Source organism: Chiloscyllium plagiosum, unplaced genomic scaffold, assembly GCF_037043375.1.
Source record: "Chiloscyllium plagiosum isolate Xiang-an unplaced genomic scaffold, Cpla_swu_hap1 HiC_scaffold_45, whole genome shotgun sequence".
NCBI lineage: Eukaryota > Metazoa > Chordata > Chondrichthyes > Orectolobiformes > Hemiscylliidae > Chiloscyllium > Chiloscyllium plagiosum.
The window spans coordinates 67,351,488-67,372,929 of NW_028270183.1; the positions used below are offsets into that span (position 1 = coordinate 67,351,488).

A 21,442-nucleotide genomic window follows, 5' to 3' on the forward strand; every position below is an offset into this window, starting at 1 on the left:
ACCCATAAGGAAAAGAATGACATAGCCGCGGATGACTAAAAAGAGGAAAACTGATCATGTAACTAAATTGGCAAGAAGCAAAAATGAATGGCAAGAGTTGTACAGGTATATAAAAATTGAATATCTAAAGTCAGCATCGAACCCTTGGAGGTTCTGACTGTGGAATTGATAATGGGTACAAGGTAACAGCAGATAATTTAAAACTATATTTTATATTGATCTTCATGAAGGAGGATACTGTTATCATCCCAAAGGTAGCAAATAAGCAAGTTAATCATGGGTAGAAAAATGTTATAACAGTCTTTGTCACAAGGGACAAAGTATTGACCAAGTAATAGGACTAAAGGCAGACAGGACCTAATGGCCTGGATCAAACATTTTTAAGGCAACTGACTGCAGAGATATTCAAGGCATCGATTGGAATATTCCAGAATCAGGGGATACAGGAAGGATCCAGTGGATTGATGAACCTGTTCAAGAAGGGAAGTGAGACAGAAATCAAGAAACTGTAGACTAGTTAGTTTAGTATCTGCTTTTGTAATACGGCAGAGTCGAATATTAAAGTAATAAATAGCAGGACATTTGGAAAAGCTTATCATTAAACATGGTAGACTGGTTTTGTGAAAGAGACACTATGACAAGTTTGTGACAGTGCATTGAGGAGATAACAAGCAGGGCTGATAAAGGGCAATCCAATGATGTTCTGTATTTGGAATTTGAAAATGCAAATGATAAGGTACTTCAGAAAATTTAATTGCATAATACAGGACCTCACTGTGTCAGAGGCAATGTATTTGCATGGAGTGAGGATTGGTTAACCACACTGGCTGTTGCTGAGGCCTCACTTGGAGTACTGTATACAATGTTAGCTCCCATATTTAATAAGGGATAAACCAGTATTGGAGACCATTCAAAAAATATTCAGCTAGCTGCTTCGAGGACGAAAAGGTTGACCTATCAAGAATAGCTAAACAGGTTAGGTCATTATTCAATTGAATCTCGACAAACAGATTACATACAGTGTGGAAACAGGCCCTTTGGCCCAACAAGTCCACACCGATCCACCGAAGCACAACCCACCCAGACCCATTCCCCTACATTTACCCCTTCACCTCACACTACAGGCAACTTAGCATTGCCAATTCACCTAACCTGCATTTTTTTGGATTGTGGGAGGATACTGGAGCACCCACGTAGACAACGTGCAAACTCCACACAGAGAGTCACCTGAGGCAGGAATTAAACCCAGGTCTCTGGCACTGTGATACATCATTGCGAACCACTGTGCCACCCACATAATATAAGGGGTGATCTTATGGAAACAAGATTCTGAGGAGCTTGACAGGGTAGATGTTGACTAGATCTTCTAGCACCAATGAAGTCTCAAACCAGGGGACATTACATAATGGAAAATTCATTTTGTAAAACATGTAAAGAATTTTTTTATCTCAGTGAATGGCCAGAATTTTCTAGCCCAAATAATTGTGAAAGTTAAATGTGGTAGGGGAATGGATCTGGTTGGGTTACTCTTCAGAGGGTCAGTGTGGCTTGTTGGGCCAAAGGACTTGTTTCCACACAGTAGAGAATTTATGATTCTATCTCAAATTATTTTAAAAGAGGGCAGATAGATTTTTGAAATATTGAGCAGTTGAGGGCTATGCAGATCAAGCATAAAAGAGGTGCTGAGGTCTGGGTTGGCCCAGCCATGATCTGATAGAATGGGGGGAACAAGCTGGAGGGGATGAATGCTCCGATTCCTTGAGGCTCCATTTCATGTTTTTTTTTGTTTCCAAAGAAGAGCGTGATACAATGTGCTGAAGATCTCAGATGTTGTGAAAATGTGGTGTTTATATACTGTTTCAGATGGCATTGATTCATCAATCACAGCTATACAGTCATGACGAGGAAGTCAATGCCCTCCATGAATAAAGGAAATCTACTGCAGAGCTCACACAAAGGGAATCCTTCCTCTCAATAAACACTCTCATCACATTACCCAACAGATCAGGACACACCGCGCATGCTCTAGCCAACAAAGGGACCCCGGGTAATTGATGTCAGCACCGGACGAATGAAAGGACGATGGGCGGAGCTGGAGGACCTGGGGGAAGGTTGGTCCTCCAACCAATCAAAGTGAACGATGGGCGGAACTAGACTAAACCACGTGATCACCCTCGCGCGTGGCGGAGAGTCGCTGTGATGAATGCTCGGGAAGTTATGGAGCGAAAAGATACGGTAAGGAAAAAAATAAATAAACAGAGGGAGACGGGAGAAAAACTGTGTTGCTATGAGCGGAGAGGTATTCCAAACATGTTGTGCACGTCGGAAAACACAAATTTGAACGTCCCGGTCCCGTGTTTGTAGTAAATGGGGAATTGCCTCAGCGCGGCTGCAGGCCTGAGTGAGTGCCGCCATCTTTATTCGGAGCAACGATTCACTCGACACGTGCGCGGTCGCCATCTTTGTAGGGGGCAAGGTGCAGCGAGGCGCATGTGCAGCCTTTCTCTGGTACAGAGTCTTTGGGCAGGATTGACACAGAGCACATTCAAACTCAGAGAAATGGATGTTTGTTTCTGGATTTGTTTCGTCATTCATTTAAATGTCTTGCTATCGTAACTGTGTTTGCAGGTCATTCAAAATTGGAGGTATTGTGCATAGTGAAGAAGGTTATCTCAGGTTACAGTGAGATATTGATCAGATACGGATTGATTTAGATAAATGTGAGATGCTGCATTTTGGAAAAGCAAGTCAGGGCAGGACTTATGCACTAGGGGAAAGCGAAGACTGCAGATGCTGGAGATCAGAGCTGAAGAACGTGTTGCTGGAAAAGCACAGCAGGTCAGGCAGCATCCAAAGATCAGGAGAATCGACATTTCGGACATGAGTGTCCGAAATGTCAATTCTCCTGATCTCTGGATGCTGCCTGACCTGCTGTGCTTTTCCAGCAACACGTTTTTCATCCCAGGACTTGTACACTTGTTAGAAACGAAAATCGCTTCTCAATAATCGCTCTAGACAAATTCAGGAAAACAAAGTTTTATTAACAAGTCAAGTCTGCAGAGTCGGGCACCCTTAAAGAAAAGGCGCGCTGAGGCTTACAAAGTCTCCATTATTTATAGGACAAGTCCCTCCTCTCCTTGGCTCCAACAAGCCATGAGGTTCACATTCTTAAAAACATCATTATTTTTATCACAAAGTCTGCAACAAAAGGCTCCAGAGTCTCCAAAGTTTGTTGTTTTTCTCACCCTGTAGTCTTATCAGTCAAAAGCTTTAATCTTGAAACAGATGTCTCAAGTCGTACTCCCATCCTGGAGTCTTATCAGCCAAGGACTCATCCTTCTCTGCTGTGTGAATGGCTTCATTAATCAAGAGCCTGCTTGCTTTTACTATCGCTCACAAATTGTCAGCATTCTGCACAATTTAAACTACTCTACTTTTGAGTATATAAAATGGTTGTTAGAAAAGAAACAAAGGTTTTGTCTTTTATTATAGATCAGTCTGTGGTCCAGGCACATCTTAAAGTTTAAACCGAAATTACCTCTCACAATTCCACCCTTTTCTTTCTTTAAGATGTGCCTGACCAAGATAAGCCCCCCCCCCCCCCCCGCCCCCCCTTCCCTCAAGGGCCCGGGAAATCCTTGGTCTTTCGCAGCATCATCACTTTAAGTTCCCGTGTCCCATGTTGTGGAACCACCACTGCCTGGAGTCGGGAATTATTTTTCTGAATTAAAAACTGAATACAGGGAGTTAGGCAGGGTAATACGAGAAGAAGAATCATGCCGCCCCCAACCACCAGCAACGCCGTGCGCCACCAGCTACCACCTAGGTGACCATCCCACCATCCGATGCCACTAAGAGGACGCCAGGATTGTACTGGCACATGGGCCAATCTCCGAATTTCATCGGAAATTTTCAAAACCGCTTTACCATTATCGTCAATTTCTAGACAGCAGTTTGTCAGGTTAAATTTCCCGCACACACCCCCCTCCGAGGCCAACAGATAATCCAAGGCAAGTCGGTTTTGATATATAGCAGCCCTCATCTGATCCTGCTGCTGAGCCAACAGCTCTAGGGCCAGGGCAATCCGGTTAGTAATGACCTCTACGACTGCTTGGAGCCTGATAATTCGATTTAGCATATAGATTGGAGTACGATATCCCCATGATCCGTCCTGTGCCCAAGTAGCCGGCCCATAGTATTCAATAATCCGGGCCGGTGGCCACTCATCCCCCCAATCACCGATTTGGATATCCCTTGGCGACTTACGCAGGGAGTCAAAGAGTTTAACTCCCAAATCATCGCCTTCCTCCCGGGGTAATAGGAAGAACGCAGGTCGTATTAGACCCAGGAAGCATACCCCAGCCCATCCCATGGGCAGTTTGGAGTATGCCTGATTACCGCATATCCAAAATAGGCCATCTGGAGCAGGCCCTCCCTGCCTCACAACGTCATCCCACAACTCCTTTACCCCAGGGACGCCCTCATAAGGACCAGGACCACTGCAATTCCAGTATTCGGATTGTTGACCCCGTGGCAGAGTCTGGACAGGATTATTCCAGCATTGATTCCCCTGACAACCACCGCTCCACACTCTTTTCATGCCATCGGAAGGGTCAGCACTGAGCTCGTAAGAGGAGGAATCAGAACGTAACCGAATGCAATTTTGATGATCTCGGTTTGCAATGTACCAAGCAATATTCTCAGGCCACCATACTCGCGTGGTTGCATCCAATATATTCTGACAGGGGCTAATCCCTACCTTCACGGTCCCCTTGCCTTCAATACAGAACTGGCCCTCAGGGCTGTTTGTCAGTCTCCACCCCTGGCTTTTTCTGTCGTTGTCACGAGTCCAAGTGGTTTGCAGCAATTCCCCTATGTCTAAGCTTTGACCAGTCCACGGCCATTGTTCCGACATATGCGGCCCCCCACAGACCCAGCAATTGCTAACATTTAAAACAGTGGCTATTCTAGAGGTGAGATCAATAAACAGGTTTTGTGTAACATCAGGGAGTTCAATCTGTCCTTCTACCTCTTCGTATACAGATGGCACTTTAGGGAGCACGACCGTTCCCTGTCGGCCTTGCTCTTTCCCCAACCCCCGATCAGGGATCTGTATCTTGGTCTCCTTGACTCTGTCAACCTGCTCCCTGAGCAACACGGAGGATAGGTCCCACCTCCCAGTTTTGCTAATACACACCCAGCGGTCATTTATAGGGCATCCATGGATTTTGCCACCGTATCCTTTATTATATACCTGATAATAGGGTCTCCCATCCTCCCAACATTCATGGCGTGCACTCACATCGTAACACCTATCGTCCACATAGGAATGGGACACAAATGATCCCGAATAGATTCGAATCCCAAGTCTTACTGTAGTTCGACATTTGTCACATCTCCCCTCACCCTCCCCCACATACAGGAGTAAACTGATCAATATCCCCACCAATACAGTCCCAAGTAGAGTTCATTATTGCTGTCTTTTCAGTTTTACCGACAACGGCTTGTCCCCTTGCTCGCATGTCCAGGTGCTTTCTTCTTCAGGCGGAACGGGCCCCTTTATCCTTGATGCGTGGACCCACCCTTTTTCTTTCGTTCGAACAGCTGCCTCAGTTGTTAACAGAACCAGGAACGGTCCTTCCCACCGCGGCTGGAGCTTTTCGGCCTTCCAGGTCTTAACAAGTATCCAATCTCCGGGCTCCACCTTATGCAGGAGGAAGTCGAGCGGTGGAGTCTGAGCCAGGAGACCTTTCCTTCGGAGTTCTGCAAAAGAACGGGATAAGGCCAGTAAATAGGTTCGGATAAATACATCCCCGCCTTGTAGAGTGGGACATCCATCAACCTTACTCCAATACGGTAATCCGAAGAGCATTTCATAGGGGGAAACCCCGACATCTCGGCGAGGTGCCGTACGTATCCTCATTAGGGCAATGGGCAGGCACTTTGGCCAGGGTAACTTAGTTTCTAACATCAGCTTAGTCAATTGGGTCTTGAGCGTGCCATTCATTCTCTCAACTCGACCCGAACTCTGAGGATGCCAGGGTGTGTGGAATTTCCATTGGATACCCAGGGCATTACAGATCAAATGGTGTAGCTTAGAAATAAAATGCGTCCCGCAATCGGAGTCAATAGATTCCATTATGCCATATCTCGGGATTATTTTCTCTAACAACAGTCGGGCCACGGTTGGTGCATCGTCTTTGGCAGTTGGGAAAGCCTCTACCCAGTGAGTGAAATGGTCTACTATTACTAGCAGATATTTCCATCTCTGTACTGGGGGTAATTCTGTAAAGTCAACTTGGATTCTCTGAAATGGCCTAATCGCAAGGGGCTGACCACCAGCTGGCATAGAACGCATGGCTTTCTGATTAATACGCCGGCAAGTGGGGCATCCGACTACCTCTTGTTGGGCTAATGTGTATATCCCCTTGCATACATAGTCTCTCAGGATTGTGTCACACATGGCTTGCACCCCCCAGTGGGTCTGATGGTGTAATCGGTGCAGAATACCCCGGGTGATCTGTTTGTTCAGTACTTGTCTCCCATCAGGAACCGTCCACTTCCCGTTAGTATCTAGCCGGGCACCCAATTGATCCATTTTATCAATCTCCCCCTGGGTGAAGACGGGTTGTTTAGCGAGGCCCTCCCTCAACGGTATTAACGTTAACAATTGGACGGATTTTTCGACCGCTGCCCGCTTGGCTTCCTCGTCTGCCAGCCGGTTTCCCACCGCTTCCGGTGTCGACCCCTTCTGGTGACCGGGTACATGGACTACTGCAAGTTCCGTAGGTAACGCCAGGGCTTCCAACGTTAGGCTGATCATTTGTTCGTGAGCTAATTCCTTTCCCCGGGAAGTTATCAATCCTCGCTCTTTCCAGATTTTCCCGAAAGTATGAACGACTCCGTATGCATACTTTGAGTCAGTATATATGGTCCCCACTTTCCCTTCCAACAGCTTCAGGGCCCTCTGGAGGGCGTACAACTCACAGGATTGGGCTGACCACTTCCCGGGCAGTCGTCCAGACTCAATCGTCCGTTTCGTTGCACCATCTATAACAGCATAGCCACTGTATCGTACTCCACTGATGCACCGGGAGGACCCGTCGATATACAGTTCCTGTCCCTCACCCAGCGGGGCTTCTTGCAGGTCCTCTCGGCTTTTGGTCTGCAAGTCCACAAATTCCACACAATCATGCTCCTGTTCCCCGTCTGCAGGACGTCCGTACAGAAACTGGGCTGGGTTGCAACTGAGATCTTTTGCAAAATTGAGATCGTTCCCGGTCATCAAAATCGTCTCATACTTTAGGATGCGAGAGTCTGTTAACCAGCGGTGAGCCTTCTGAGCCAGTATGGCACTAACCGAATGTGGGGAGTATACTGTGATCCTTCCTCCAAAGGTAAGTTTTCGGGCCTCTTCTACTAACATTGCCGTAGCTGCCACTGCCTGTATACAGGTCGGCCATCCACATGACACAGGGTCTAACATTTTTGACAAAAATGCAACCGGCTGACGTTTCCCTGCCCGCAGCTGAGTGAGCACACCCTGGGCAATTCCGCCGGCGCTATTAACATATAACTGGAACGGTTCCTTCAGGGTGGGTAAAGCCAATACCGGAGCTCGAATCAGTTTATTTTTAATAATATTAAATCGCTGCTCCTCCTCATCTGACCAGTCCACCTTTTGTCCTTCTTGTCCCAGTTTGTCGTACAAAAATTTTACTAAAGTGGTGTAACTTTCAATCCATATCCGGCAATATCCTAGTAGTCCCAGGAATTGTCTGACTTCCTTCTTCGTCCTGGGTATTGGCATACCCGTAATTCCTGATATTCGTTCTGGCGTGATACGGCGGTGCCCCTTACTGACTTGATGGCCCAGATATCTTACTTCTCGCTCCACAAACTGGAGTTTTGTCCTGGAGACGCGTAGACCCTGTTTCCCCAGGAAGTTCAACAGGGCAACGGTGTCTGCTCGTACCTCCTCTTCTCTTGGTCCTGAGAGTAAGAGATCATCGACATATTGGAGCAATTGATTCTCCGCGTTACACTGAAATCCTTCTAAGATCTGCTGCAGTATTTGTCCAAACAAATTGGGTGACTCCGTGAATCCCTGCGGCAAGACCGTCCATCTTAACTGTCGCTTTCGTCCTGTGAAGGGATTCTCCCATTCAAAGGCAAAAAGGTTCCGACTTTCTTCGTCAAGGGGGCAACTCCAAAAAGCATCCTTCAGATCTATTACGCTGAACCATTCATGTTCAGGGGGAATTTTACTCATTAACGTGTCGGGATTAGGTACCACCGGGTATCTAGCCTGGACTACATCATTCAACCCCCGCAGGTCTTGCACCAGCCTATATGTCCCGTCCGGCTTCCTCACAGGGAGTATTGGAGTATTGAAAGAGGACATGCATTCCTCCAGTAGTCCATCTGTGATTAATCTTTCTATCACAGGTTGTAACCCCTCCCGTCCTTCCATAGCAATCGGGTATTGTTTCCTTCTTACCGGGCCTCTTCCTGGTAACATGGTGATTTGGAGAGGTTTGATGTTTAGACCCCCTCTGTTCCCCTCTCGGTACCAAACTTCCGGGTCTATTTGTTGATCATCTTCTTCGGTGAGGGCGAACAACCTTACCACCATTTCCCCGTTACTTGGTACCGTTCCGATCCCTAGTTTGACCTGCAAGTCTCTTCCTAACAAATTAAATCCCGCCGATGGCAGTAGAAGGAGGTCTCGTTTAGTAGTTCTGTTTTCATATCCAATTTCCACGTCCTCTACCACTGGGACTTGTAATTTCTGTCCTCCAATTCCAGATACCCCCATAACTTTTCCTCCTGCTCGGGTGCCGGGGGGTATTTGGATTATACTTGATCTTTCGGCTCCCGAGTCCACCATAAATGTGATCTCCGATCCTTGGGGCCCTAGTTTCAAGTTTACCAGGGGTTCCAGTCGATAGTCCTTTTGCCCCAAGGGTAGGAACCCCCGACCTCCCTAATCTTCCTCCATCAGGGCGTACGACCTCACCTCCCGCTTGTAGCGGGAGCACTCCCGTTTAAAATGTCCCTCTTCATTACAATAGTAACATCTGAGTGTCCTCTTCGTTTCCCTGTCGCGGTCTCGCGTTCCTCCACTCTTCCTTTGTTCCGGCCATGGTTCTCTTTTCCTCTGCTCTTGCCACGACTCTCCCCTTTCCTGTTTCTGCCACGGCTCTCCCTTTTCCTTTCTTCCAGCTGTCATTTGTTGCACCGTTTGCATCATTATCTTTGTCGCCTTCCTTTGCTTCTCATCGTCCCTTCTCACAAACACCTTTTGCGCCTCTCGTAGTAATTCACTTAAAGATTTACTATCCCAATCATCCATTTTCTCTAACTTCTTTCGTATGTCCGGCCAGGCCTTTGATACAAACTCTACCCGTATGAGTTGTTGCCCCACGTCCGTCTCAGGGTCCACCCCAGCAAACTGCTGCACATTCTTCCTAATCCTGTCTAGGAAGTCCGTAGGGGTTTCCTCCGGATTTTGATGATTACCAAAGGCCTTGGTAAAATTGTGCCCCTTCGGGGCTGCGTGTCTTATTCCTTTTATCCAATATTCCCGCATGTCTCTCATGTTGCGCCGTCCTCCCTCCGTGTTCTTATCCCCTCGGGGTCGGTGAGGGGAAACTTCTGCTCCCCTCCTTCTCCCCCCTCTCTCTCCCAGACCAAGAGCGCAGCTTGTCGTATCATCTGACGCTCCTGGCTAGAGAACAATGTTTTCATGATGGAACACATCTCTTCCCACGTGTAAGTATTCGGACCCAGGAACTGATCCAATTGTTCAGCAAGTCCCATGGGGTCCTCTAGTAGACCCTTCATCTCCCTCCTGAAATTCCGTACTTCAGTACTCGTCAAGGGAACGTTCACATATCCCGTCCTTCCTTCCTCGCCCCCCATGGGCACTTCCCGGAGTGGATTCATTCTTGCAATCGAGACAGGGTCTTGTCTGTGACCCTTTCCAGCTTGAGATCTGGTCTGTACCCCTGAGGTAGTTTGTGATTCCTCCCCATCTTCTTCCCCTTCCCCTGAATCGTCGTCACCCGAAGGAACATTCTGTGGGGCAGACGGGGTCACGTAGGGCGGCGGTAAGTGATCTAAAGGGTCCCATTCTTTCTGCCCTTTCGAGTCTTTATTAGTTACCTGCATTTGACAAGATATCGTAACCGGCAGCCAACAAAGGGCATAATCACTTTCTTCCAGATTAACATCAGGTTTTGAATTGACATATAAATTGAGGGCTTGCCGGACCCAGTCTTCGTCAGTACCGAATCTAGGCCACCACACTGAGTCGCCCTGAATAGGTTTCTGGGACCACTTTTGACAGTATTTTACCATCTTCCTTTTAGATTTTCCCTTTCTTCCAGCCTGATCCCAATTATTTAGCATTCTCCCTAACGGACTATCGTCAGGTACCCCGGGGTATGTGTCATTGTCCCTGTTTAAGCCTACCTTTCCCTTAATCACCTTAGATCCCTTATTTCCCATTTCCGAGGACTTCGTATTTTTCCCGTGATAATCTATCACAATGTAGCCAATTCCCGGACCTTCAGTCCCGTGATCGCCCAGGTTCCTTTGCAGGCACCCCCGGTCTTTGGATTCCTGTGTCCTACGTCTCTGTGACACAAATCACAGGCACCCCGTAGGTACACGTTCCTCCTCAAACACGGTCTCTGCAAAATCCCTCACAGACGAGCCCCGGTCTCCAGATTCCTGAGTCCCACGTCTCTGAAAAAAAAAAAATCCACAGGCACCCCGTAGGTACCCAGTCCTCCGGAAACACGGTCCCCGCAAGTTTTGTCTTACCTGGGTTCGGTGCACCGAAATTACTCGATCGTTAACCGTCCCCACTGCCTCGGGTACACCCCTCCTTTGTTTTCCTGAGCCTCCCGGATATCACTCGCTCAAGCCGCGCGGGGCGACAAGCAAGGAATCAGGGACTGCTGAACTCAGCAGGGTGCACCTTCTCCGATATCCTTCCTCAACTCCCCTTGCGGCCGGAGTGTTGATCCCGGATGACGAGCCCCCAAGTTGTTAGAAACGAAAATCGCTTCTCAATAATCGCTCTAGACAAATTCAGGAAAACAAAGTTTTATTAACAAGTCAAGTCTGCAGAGTCGGGCACCCTTAAAGAAAATGCGCGCTGAGGCTTACAAAGTCTCCATTATTTATAGGACAAGTCCCTCCTCTCCTTGGCTCCAACAAGCCATGAGGTTCACATTCTTAAAAACATCATTATTTTTATCACAAAGTCTGCAACAAAAGGCTCCAGAGTCTCCAAAGTTTGTTGTTTTTCTCACCCTGTAGTCTTATCAGTCAAAAGCTTTAATCTTGAAACAGATGTCTCAAGTCGTACTTCCATCCTGGAGTCTTATCAGCCAAGGACTCATCCTTCTCTGCTGTGTGAATGGCTTCATTAATCAAGAGCCTGCTTGCTTTTACTATCGCTCACAAATTGTCAGCATTCTGCACAATTTAAACTACTCTACTTTTGAGTATATAAAATGGTTGTTAGAAAAGAAACAAAGGTTTTGTCTTTTATTATAGATCAGTCTGTGGTCCAGGCACATCTTAAAGTTTAAACCGAAATTACCTCTCACACACTGAATGGCAAGGCCCTGGAGACGCTTGCGGAACAAAGAGACCTTGGGCTGCAGGTTCATAGTCCTTGCAAGTCAAATTGCAGGTAGATAGGATGATGAAGAAGGTGTTCAGTGTATTTTCCTTTATTGGTTAGAGCATTAAGTATAGGATGTGGGAGGTCATGTTGCTGTACAGGACATTCGTTAGCACTTTTGGAATATTGTGTGCAATTCTGGCCTGCCTCCTATGAGAAGGGTGCTGTGAAACTTGAAAGGTTTCATAAAAGACTTACAAGGATGTTGTTAGGGTTGGAGGATTTGAGCTGCAGGATGAGGCATAAAAGGCTGGGGCTGTTTTCCCTGGAGTGCCATAGGCTGAGTGGTGATGTTATGGAGATTTATACAATCATGAGGGGCATGAATAGAGTAAATGAACAAGGTGGTTTCCCTGGAGTAGGAGTGTCCAGATGTAGAGGGCATTGCTTTAGGGTGAACGGGGCAAAAATTCAAAGGGGCCTAAAGGACAACTCTTTCATGCAGTGGTTGGAATGATCTGCCAGAGGAAGTGGTGGAGGCTAGTACAATTAAAACATGTTAAAGGCATCTAAATAGACACATGATATGATTAGGAAGCGTTTACAGGGATATGGGCCAAGTGCTGGCAAATGGGAATAGATTAGGTTCGGATACCTGGTTGGCATGGATGAGTTAAACCGAAGGGTCTGTGTCAGTGCTATACATCTCTATGTGGGATCATAACAGCTTATACTGCTCTGCTTCATCTCTGGGCTCCCTCATGACCACTTTGTCAATATCTAGCTTGCTTAGTATCGAACAATGGGTGTAATTTTAGTCTGTTTAGTATTTTACTATTACATTTACAGTCATTTTTGTAAGTTTATTTTTCACTGCCGCCCAGCCCCTGACCATCTGCTGCTTATTAATTTTTTTCTGGAAAATCTTTGACAGTCAAGAATTATTTTTTCCAATAAGCAAGTGCATTTTCCTTCCATTTCTAACTATCAAATTCTGCACCATTTTCATTCCCTGTAATCCGTTTTGCACTCCCTGAAACATCGACTGTGTTTCTCCTTCCAGTGATTAATGCCAAATCCCTGTTGCCTGTGGAGAGGGTGATGTTTGACTTTCTTGTACAGCTGCAGTTTGTGTGGTGAAGGTGCTCCTACAATGTGGTTGGGTAAGAGACATTACAGAGTATTCATTACAGCAACAGTGATGATTTGAAGGTAATGTCCAAATCAAGAACAGTTTGTAGTTTTATCATCCTGCTTATAATTTCACAAAAATATTATTGGGAACTTTAGACATAAGGTCAGAGTCTGATGATATTAGGTCAGGTGACCAAAAGCATTGCCAAATAAGCAGTCTTTGAGGAATGTCTTAAAGGAGGAAAGCAGACCTGTGAGGTTTTGGCTGCGAATGTCAGAAAATGTTGCTTTGGCAACTGTAAAAGCAGCCACACAGGTGAAATAATGAATGAACAGATCATTGGGTGTTTCGAACACAATGGGTTGTCGAGGTCTTCAAGGATGTGTGATGCGGCGAGCTAGGGATGATTACAACCAGGAATTCAATCAAGAATGAGAATTTTAAATTGAGGAATGTGGGCCAGATGCTGGCAGGTGAGACTACATTGGGTTGGAATATCTGGTCGGCATGGACGGGTTGGATTGAAGGGTCTGTTTCCATGCTGTATATCTCTGTGGCTCTATGTTGTTGATTATGAATAGGAGCCTTTTGATGGATCAACATGTTTTGGTACAAGGGAGTACTTGGGCAGCAGAGATTTAGTTTTTCTTGAGATTACAGGGAGGTTGAATGTGGGAAGCTGGCCAGGAGTGTGTTTGGATAATGAATTCTGGAGATAACACAAGGTGGATGAGAGTATATGAGCTGAGAGAAGGGTAGAATCAGCTAGAAATAGTGATCTTGGAGTGGGACTGGGCTGTCACCCTCACCTTACCTCTGGAATTCAGTTGGTCGTCAGGTTGTGAATCAGGGCGGTACCACAATTGGGACCCGAGTTGCCATGGTGGAGCCTAAAATGAGTGTCGCTCAGCTGGCTGTTGCTGAGCAACTGCTGCTTGGTAGCCCTGTTGATGACATCTTCCATCACTTTACTGTTGATCGAGTGTGGACTGATAGAGGGAAATTGGCTGGGTTCGATTGCCCTGTGTTGAACATGCCTGGGCAATGTTCTACATTGTCGGTAGATGCCAGTGCTGGAGTGGTACTTGGCTTGGTTGGTGCCAAGTTCTGGAGCACAAGCCATCAGTATTATTGCCAGAATATTGACAGGGCCCGTAGCCTTTGCACGACTTAAGCATTTCTTGATGTTATTCAAACTGAATCAAACTGGCTTAAAACTCACATCTGTGATGTTGGATACCACTGGAGAAGGCTGTGATGGATCATCTCACTTTGCACTTCTGGCTGCAGATTGCTGCAAATGCTGTCATCTTATCTGGTGCATGGATGTGTGAGGCCCCTTCATCAGTAAAGGTGGGGATTTCTGTGATGCTTCCTCCAGTGAGTTGTTTAATTGTCCATCATCGTTCACAACTGGGTGTGGCAGAACTGCAGAGCTCCGATCTGTTCCATTGGTTGTGGGATCGTTTAGCTCTGTTGCTTGCTGCTGATGCTGTTTGAAATGCAGATGGTCCTGTTTGGTAGCTTCACCAGGTTGGCACTTCATTTTTAGGTCTGCCTGGTGCTGCTCATGGTATGCCCTCCTTTACTGTCCATTGTGATGGGTGAGTGCGGGACGTACAAACCCATGAGATTTCAGATTGTGCTGGAGTACAGTCCTGCTACTGTTGATGTCCCACAGTGCCTCAGAGATACCCAGTTTGAGATCCTACATCTCTTCAAAGTCTATCCCATTTAGAACGGTGATAGTGTCACTCAACACAATGGAGGTTTTTCTCAACTTTAAGCCAAGACTTGTGTCTCCAAAAGGAATGTGTGATGGTCACTCTTACTGATACTGTCATGCACAGATGTATCTGTAGCTGGTCAATTCATAACAATGAGTTCAAGTATGTTTTTCTCTATTGTTGGTTCCCTCACCACCCGCTGCAGACTTAGATGAACAGCTATGTCCTTTAGGACCTGACCAGCTCAGTCAGTAATTCTGTTGCAGAGGTAGTCTCGATTGTGGACATTGAAATCCTGTACCCAGAGTACGTTTGACACCATTTTACTTCCTCAGTGCTTCCTCCAAATGTTGTTCAACATGAAGGAGAACTGATCCATCATCCAAGGGAGGACAGTACGTGGTAATCAGCAGGAGCCATGAGATTTCCTGGTGTCCGGAGTCAATGCTGAGTGCTCCAAGGGCAAATCCTCTCTGTCTGTGCCACGACCTCTGCCTGGTCTGTCCTGCTGGTGGGGCAGGACATATCCAGAGATTTCAGGAGAAAGTGAAGACTGCAGATGCTGGAGATCAGAGTCAAGAGTCTGGTGCTGGAAAAACCCAGCAGGTCTGGCTGATGAACGGCTTAGGCTCGAAACATCGATTCTCCTTCTCCTCGGATGCTGCCTGACCTGTTGCGCTTTTCCATCACCACAATTTCAATATCTTGGGATGGTGATGGTGGTGTCTGGTCATTGTCTGTAAGGGTTGAGTATGACTATGTCAGACTGTTCCTTGATTGGTCTGTGAGACAGCTCTGCACATTTTGGCACCAAAAACCATATGTTAGTCTGGAGGACATTGCACCATCGAGAGGGCTGATTCTGTGGTTGTATTAAATGGTGCCTTCTTAAATGCCGAGTGTTCCATCCAGTTTCATGACTTTGTTGAAACTTTGCAGTCATCATTTCAGTGAGTAGCTTGCTGGGTCACTGTCAGGTTGGCAGGATGTTTTTCACCATTGACAATGATTCCATGGAGATCAGGAGATTCCTAATTCCAGTTATTTTTTCTTGAATTCAGATTCCACCATCTGCCAAGATGGGATTCGAACCAGGACTTCAGTCGTTTGTTTTAATATTTTGGATAAAATTTAAATACATTAGGTTTGTTCACTCACTTTAAAGATCACTTACCCAGGTTTTGTTTCTTTGTAAACACTGTCCATCCTCCTGTCTCCTCCATCCTTCTCTCCAACAACAAGAGTTTGGAGCACATGGAGTTTCTCTGTCACTGAGACTGAGATAATCCGATCTGCTGCTTCCCTCCCTCCCACTAGCCCACTGAGTCAAACTGTCTCACGGGGTGTTCCCAGTTTTTGTCCAAACCTACATCTTTCTCCAATCTTATCTCATGTCAAACCTTATCAGATCTCATCTTGACCCTTTACCATAATCTCACTAAACCATAGACTTTCCAACTCTCTTTTCTCCTCCACCTCCTCATCAGTCCCCCTCACCGATTCACAGACATTGTTCCTTGTTCTATCTTTTCTGGTTATGGTCCTTCTCTCCCATTCTGTGAAAAACTGACATTTGACCTCACGGTTGTTGGAAAATCCTGCTCCATTTCCACTCTCCCTTTCCTTTCTGAATTCCTTGCATTTGGTGTCCCTCGTGGATCTATCCTTGGCCCCTCCTGTATCTCACCTACATACTGCCAGGAGGTGACATTGTGCAAAAGTACCATGTTGGGTTTCATATGTACACTGACGATGCCCAGCTCTCCCTCCCCATCATCCCTCTCCATTACTCCACTGTAATGAGATAGAGATGTTGGCCAGGGAACAGGCTCGTGTGTTTAAAGTGGCAGGCAGCTGGAAGCTCGGGGTCTGTTTTTGCAGCAGAACACAGATCATCAGTTGTCATTTCGGCCACCTCCACTGAGATGCTGCCAGACACAGGTTCCTGTCCCCTCCATTGACAGCTATGCACCCCCCCAGCCAGATCGTAATCCACTCCTTTTTCTTTCCAAATGTTCCAGTCTCTCTTTGGGTTCTGTCCCTCCCTGTTATTTACACTTTAACTCCTATCTCCTGCAATACAAAGATCTGTAGGTTAGTTGAATTGGCCAAGCTCAATTTCCCATAATATTCAGGGATGTGTAGGTTAGGTGCATTAGTTAGGAGAAATATACAGTAGTAGGGCAGGGGAATGGGTCTGGGTGGGATACCCTTCGGAGGGACGCTGTGGACATTTTGGGCCGAATACCTGTTTTCATGCTGTCAAGATTCTAATTTTCCCAGCTCCCATCGGTTCTGAGGAAGGGGCACTGGATACATTTCTGTTCCCAGATGCTGCCAGACCTGCTAAGCTTTCCCAGCACCTTCTGCTTGCTGTTCCTGATTGACACCACCCATACACCTTTCAGGTTTGATTCAGACAGTGGGAGGATACCACCACTGACCTCACAATGGGGTCCAGCTGATTGATGGCAGCTTCAAACCAATAGGAAAAGGTGGTGGGACTGGTGGACCAAGTGGAACCAGCTGGTCATCCAAACAATGGGAGTGAATGAGGGGCGTGGCCAGTGGGATGACACGTCACCAGTAACTCGGCCGATGCAGTGGCACGTGACTCGGCCGTTGGTGAATGTGGGAGATGCAAACAGGGAAGGGGAGAGTGGCCTCAGAGACAGGGAGATAATGAGTCACTTTAGACTGGGAAGTTTTAATTACACTCTGTGTGGTTCGTAAGTCTGAATTAGAAACTCTTAATCCCGCGTTTGCAGCAGATGGGAAAATGGCTGCGGCCCTCAGGCGGTGAAAGGTCCTGGGATGTGGCCGCCATTTTTATTGGGGGTAAGGTACAGTGAGGCGCAGGTGCATGTCCCCTTCCTAGGATGGGTGAGGGGAGACGTGCAACTTGAAGAGAGGCATTTACACATCAAGCACATACCAAGAAAAAAGTATGTCTTTATATTCTTCCTGCACTGACTGTGAGTTTTGTTTTGTGAATTCATTTCATAGGATATTAAATCAGAATAATTGAGGCTGGGATCTCAAAAGCAAGTTTTTACAGTCAATGGAGTCATCAGGATCTGAATATCATTGGCATTTAACTGTGGAAGGAGAAAGGTTTGTCTGTTCTGTTTGTGGGAAGATATCTCCAATATTTTTGTTAAGCAGAAAGATGTACAAATTCGTGGTTGGATCACCCTTTGGGTGTGTGCTCTGTTCTGGGCCCTGCAGCTGAGGAAGGAGATACTGCCCTGAGAGGGAGCACAGATTTATCCAAATTACACCTCGTCTCTTTGAAAGAACTCACAAATTTAGATCCACTCACCTACTTCATGATGTTAACATGTAAACTTCATATTTTCAATTCCTGCAAACTTCTTATTAAAAATCCTTTTGGACTCAAATTCCAGCACCTTTTCAGGTGGAATGTTCCAGATTCTGACAACTGTCTGTTCATCCAGAAACTGCTGAGGTCCATGCTGACTCTGGGGTTACAAAGGGCTGAATTGAAAGATGAGGTGCTGTTCCTGAGCCCCCTTTGAGATGCATTGGAACAGTACAGGAGGCCGAGGGAAGTGTAAGTGTGAGCAGACAATGAAAATGACAGGGCTGCACTGAGAGTTCTGCTTGGCTCAATGAGTGTGTTTTGGAGTTGGGTGTAAACAGACTGATGTGAGACAGGGAGAAGGTGAAGCTGAAACTCAGTTTCACTCTAGGTTATTCAGAAATTCATTTGATCCGAATGGGAACAGCCAGTTTTGAGAGATACCTGCAGAGTATTTGTTAACAGTTTTTAAAGTATTTTTCCTGAGGGCAGTTGAGAGTTAACCACATTGCTGTGGGTCTGGAGTCACATGTTGGCCAGATCAGGTGAGGATGACCGTTTCCTTCCCTACAGGATGGGTTTCTAAAAATCGACAATAGTTTCATGGTCATCATTCGCCTTTTCATTCTAGATTGTATTGAATTCCGATGCCACCATCAGTATGTTGGGATTCTAACCCTCACACTTGGAATATTGCACATGTTACCCATCTGGCAGGAATACCATTAAGCCATTGCCTCCCATTTTAGCAATGTTTAAAAGAAAGTGTACACGTAGAATGATGGAAATGTGAGATAAAATACTACAACGTCCATGTGTCAGCCTCTCCAAAAGGTCAATCAACAGAAATTTGTTTGGGGGGAAATATTTCACTTTTTTGGGGGGGCTTATTAAACAAAAATGAATCCAAATAAAAATCTTCTGCTACGGACACGTAATTTCTGAAGCCGGAGGGTGATTACAGAGATAGGGAGGGTTGTGGGGCCAGAGGGGGATTGTTGTCCAAACATCACTGTGGTGTACATGGACTGCAGCATTTCAGGGAGGCGGTTAACCACCACTTTCTCCAAGACAAGTAAAGGTGGCCAATAAATACTGGTCTGGGCAGCAAAGGCAACCCCCAGTGAATAAAACCAAGCAGTGACCTCTCTGAGCTGACTTGCTGTGAAGTTGTAAACCTCTCTGGAAATGGAGTGGGCGGAGAAGAGAAACAGAGACATTTCACAGCTGCCCTCAGAGAGACCTCACCCTTGGAAGTACTCCGAGCCAGGGATCAGCACAATGAGTTTCAGTCTCTTCAAATATCAATCTTAGTCGGTTTTATTTTATTCATTCTACAATAGTGAGTAAGGTGAGGATTTCTTTTTAATGTCTTATGGTCTCTTGATTAAATGTTTAAGATATCAAACGTAAGCAATAAATTATTCTCGAGCAGTATTTTTCGAGCAGAAAGACTGTGTCTTTCTTTTGGTCTGTAGATTGTTAAGGAGGAGAGATGGTCTGTTGTAGAGTGGCGTGCTTTTCCTGTCGGATGTGGGAGATTAGGGAGAGTTTCAATGATCCTGATGATTATGTCTGTAGCAAGTGTGATTGCAAATCCTTTTGGATCGCATGGATTGGTGGCGGAGTGATTAAAGGCAGTGAGGAATTGACAGGAGCTGGGGGGTGTGATAGGTGGCAGTCTCAGGAATGCAGGATACTGCAGATACAGTCAGGTAGGTGGGTTACCGCCGGGAAAGCTAGGAGGGGTAGGTCGGTACTGCAGGAGCCTCCTGTGGCTATCCCCATCTCAGACAAGTATACTGTTTTGGAAAATGTAGGTGGTCATAGACTTTCAGGGGAATGTAGCACTGACAATCAAGTTACTGGTACTGAGACTGGCTTTTAACATAATATGAGGTATATCCAGTTCCACAAGATCGATGGTGATAGGGGACTCTCTAGTCAGGGGCACAGTCTGCCGTTTCTGCAGCTGACAGTGAGACATCAGAATGGGGTGGTGCTGCCCTGGTGCCAGTGCCGAGGATGTCTCTGAGGGAGCAGAGTATTTTCAAAAGGGAAAATAACCAGTGGGAGGTCATTGTACATTGGTACCAATGGTATAGGAAGGGGAAAGCATGGGGTCCTGACGAGCAGGGAGATTTGCTAGTGCCACTCGGGAGGCATTAAACCTGTGAGGGAGTCGGGGTAATCCTAAAGAGATAGTGAGAAAAGAGGTGAGTCTGAGGCTAGTACTGTTCACCAGTCAGACTGTCAAGGTAGGCAAGAGCAAGTCACAGAATGAGGTGCGACGGACCAGTTGCACTGCATTTATTTCAGTGCAAGAAGCCTTACAAGTCAGGGAGGTAGGCTCAGGGTATGGTTTTGAACATGGCACTGGGATATTACAGCAATTACAGAGGCTTCACTCAGGGATGGATAGGACTGGCAGCTTAATGTTCCAGGGTATAGATGCTATAGCAAGGATAGAAAGGGGGCAACAGAGCAGGGGGAGAGGTGTTTTTGATTTAGGATAACATTATGGCTGGGCTTTGGGAGGATATTCCTGGGAGTACATCCAGGCAAGTTATTTGGTTGGTACTGAGAAATAAGAAAGGGATGACCATCTTAATGGGATTGTATTATAGACTCTCTCCCAATAGTCAGCGGGGAATTGAGACACAATTTTACCAGGAGACTTCAGTTATCTGTAAGAATATTATGGATGCATGATAAGGGGTTTTAACTTTACCAACAAAGCCTCGGAGTGCTGTAGTGTTAAGGGCTTGGATGGAAATGTATTTGTTCAGTGTGTACGAGAACATTTCAGAATCAGTTTGTAGGATGTACCTACTAGAGAAGGAACAAAACCTGATCTGTTTTCTTTATTCATTCACAGGATAAGGCTGTCACTGGCTCAGCCAGCATTTATTGCTGCGTTTACCCAGAGGGCAGTTAAGAGTCAACCACGTTGCTATAGGTCTGGAGTCCTATGCAGACCAGACCAGGTAAGGATGGCATTTTCCTTCCCTAAAGGTCATTACTGAACCAGATGGGTTTTCCAACAATTGACAGTGGAATCCTTGTCGTCACTAGATTATTTTTTCCAGATATTTATTGAATTCACGTTCCAAAATCTGCCGTGATGGGATTCAAACCCGGGTCCCCAGAACCTTATTTGGGTCTCTGGATTAACTGTCTAGCGATAATTTCACTCCGCCATCACTGCCTCTTAGGAAATGAGGCAGGGTGGGTGACTGAGGTATCAGTGGGGCAGCGCATCAGCACCAAAGATCCCAGAGTATTGTGGCTCAGAGGTTAGCAATGCTTCCTCAGCACCAGGGACCTGGGTTTGATTCCAGCCTTGGGCAACTGTCTTTGTTGGAGTTGGCACATTCTCCCCAGAGCTGAAAATGTGTTGCTGGAAAAGCGCAGCAGGTCAGGCAGCATCCAAGGAACAGGAGAATCAACGTTTCGGGCAGAAGCCCTTCTTCCCATAGTGTCTAGATGCAGTATATGAGGTTTTGGGATGTGCAGGCAAATCTCTGCCTGATGTGAAAAGATCCTTTTGGGAACTTGGACAGATGTCAGAGGGAGGTGTGGCCGCACGTTTTACATCTCCCGTGGCGGCAAGGGAG

The 21,442-nt window shown here is 46.4% G+C and overlaps 1 long non-coding RNA gene across 3 annotated transcripts; it reads left to right on the forward strand.

Annotated features, from left to right (window-relative positions):
• The first annotated feature begins 2,184 nt into the window (after positions 1-2,184).
• Positions 2,185-20,792, forward strand: LOC148136725 (uncharacterized). Of its 3 annotated transcripts, none has more exons than XR_015754478.1 (3): positions 2,185-2,235; positions 17,510-17,617; positions 20,704-20,792. It is a non-coding gene; the product is annotated as an uncharacterized LOC148136725 (long non-coding RNA). The 3 variants fall into 3 exon arrangements; XR_015754476.1 differs by lacking the exon at positions 2,185-2,235 and adding an exon at positions 12,701-12,804; XR_015754477.1 differs by lacking the exon at positions 2,185-2,235 and adding an exon at positions 15,498-15,647.
• The last annotated feature ends 650 nt before the right edge of the window (positions 20,793-21,442 follow it).